Below are 2,753 nucleotides of genomic sequence, written 5' to 3'. Positions count from 1 at the left end.
AAGAATCCTTGATGAACCACGAAGTAGAGTCTCCATGAAGAACTCCGGTAACAAAATGATGATAAAAATAAAGACAAGTTGAAAACACAAGGTGAAGCCTTGTAATGATTTAGATGGATCTTCGTGATGATATAATTGAGAGAGCTTGGAACTCCGGGAAAAGAAATGATGAAACAATTGAAACCGAGAATTTGATGAGCCTCCGGAATAAGGAATTAATCACTTGGATTAAACAAGAATAAGAATTACATTATGCTTATCCTTCACCAATTTAAATTGATGACAAGCAATGGATTTGGCATACTACTTATTCTCGTAGAAAGGATTAAGAAAGATATAGCGCAAACTTGAGAAAAGTCTTCAATGATCTGCCGGTGGGATTGGAAAGAACGAATGAATTGATATGATAATGTATGAAGAGGAATCTTGAACAAACCGCCGTAAGAATTGAAAATGAATGTGGCAAAAGCACAATTCACCGGGAAGAATTAGAAAAACGAACGAAGATACTTGAGAGAATATAGATACAAGTGAAACAAAGAGATCACGAGCTGATTAGATAATACTTGAATGATGCACCGGTAAGATTTGGGGAACAATAGCCGAAAGCTGAGAATGAATAAATCTTCTGAAATGATGGCCTTCAGAGAATCAAACTGAAAAGACTCCTGAATTGCTCCGGATGGGTGAAAAGAATTCTCGCAATCGAGAACAATTATGATAGGATGGCATGAAGCTAGAACCATGAATCTTCGAGAGAACGGAGCAAGATTTAAGAGAAAATCTTCTTCGGTCTTCAAATGTTGAGAATGACGGTGAGAAACACCACCATGAATCGTTGAGATACTTCGGGATGAATACTAGAAAGATTGAACCGATGATGAAAATAATTTGAAAGATCTTGGAGAAAGACATATGACTGATGATAATTCATTCTTACGTCAAATTGGAGAAGAATTTGATAGTAGCTCCGGAAAATAGAGGAGTCAGGTAAGATTCTGGGAAAAGACTTGTGGGTTAGGGCCCACTCAAAAGAAACACCGTTGAACGATTTAAAAGAGATAATGCGCCGGTTGGTTTAAATGGTTTGAATGAGATAACAACCTCGAAATAGCTTGAAAGGGTTGAAAGAGATAACATCTTCTGAGATATCTTCGCACTCCGAAACAAATGAATAGAGAGAGGTGAAAAATTAAGAGGTGCACCGGCATGAGAAAACATTTGAAACGAGGAAAAGGATAGGATCGACAAAGCTTGAATTGAATCCACCGAAGAAGGAAAAGAACGAAGAATGATTAACTTGAAGCTCCGTTATTATCTTCCTGAGAATCACCGGATAAGAACATTGACGGAAAAGAATGGAGAGACTTCACATCCATAAAATAAATACTTGATTAAGAAATCTGAGTTCTTGAAGAAACAAGGGTTGGGAGGGCGGGAAAAATAAAAGCAACTTGGGACAGATTGAACAAATAACGTTGAGAAGACTTTGAGTTGATCTTGCGGATGTTGAAATGATCGGATCCACTTGAAGAGAAACACACCGGTTGAAAAGAATTGACATGACAACCTCGATGATCAAGAAGGATTAGTATTCACATAGGAATATGAGAACACCGCTTAGTAAAGGTATGGAATCAACATTTGACTTCGAAGCAACTCGAGTACCACAACTGAAAAACAAAACAAAGGATTTGGCTTGCAGAATAAGCTAGAAACCAAACATATGATAGATCCCATATTGTATCATGTGTCTGTAGGAAGGATATCCTACGAGCTACTTGAATTCCCACTTATAAACTCCCAAAACTTTCTGGTTATGCAATCAGGTGTTGGGGATATAGGGGAAGTATAATATCTCACCCAAACTAACAATTCCTACATCCAGCTGTATCCATCCTTCAGCACATAACCAAGAAATCTTCGGAAATCATGTACCTCAACCTTCGAAAAGCATCCGTTATACGAGTTATGGCAATACTCCCAAACTCTCGCTCCAGTACTGGGTGGCGTCGAGGTTATCTCACCAACAACTGCATAAAAGAGATTTTCGATGTCGGTGAAACTTAGGTATTCCAGAACTGCAATGATAAAATTGTGACGACAACACCTGGGAGCTCAACTCCCCGGGACACTGCCACAACCCCTAAATGTTAGGAGGCACCAAGAACAATGTTCTCGTCACAAAACCATCGGAACGATTCCAAGATACCCGCGCGATCCTAAAAAAAATTCGTGAAATTTGACAAGAGAAGAGTCAAAACTCTATGTTATGAGGCCTCACCAAAGCGACGAAGGGACTGAGAAGTAAAAAGAATCCTACTCTCCGGTATATATAATCCTAAGACTCAAAACATTTTGTTCTAGACTCAACAACGTCAGTGATTCGATCAAGCAGGGGGCTCCTAAGTCAGGGAAGGCTCTGATTACCAACTTGTAACACCCACAATGTGGCTATATCTCTCACGTGTCGGGGCACGACTTAGAGGCATAGCCGCATGGTAGGTTTGTCCACTACTAGGAAAACGGCTATAGATGAAATGGACACTAATGGCGCACCACGTGTGTGGTGCGCCATTAGAATATAGCAATGGCGCACCACATACAGGTACGCCATTAGTAATATATTACTAATGGCGCACCTGGTGTGCGGTGCACCATTAGAAGTTTTGAAAAAAAAATTGTTACTAATGGCGCACCGTGGGTGTGGTGCGCCATTACTAGTTGACATAGTAATGGCGCACCACACCCAC

The sequence above is a fragment of the Triticum dicoccoides genome, chromosome 5A (assembly GCF_002162155.2).
Source record: "Triticum dicoccoides isolate Atlit2015 ecotype Zavitan chromosome 5A, WEW_v2.0, whole genome shotgun sequence".
NCBI lineage: Eukaryota > Viridiplantae > Streptophyta > Magnoliopsida > Poales > Poaceae > Triticum > Triticum dicoccoides.
This window is presented reverse-complemented; position numbering follows the sequence as displayed.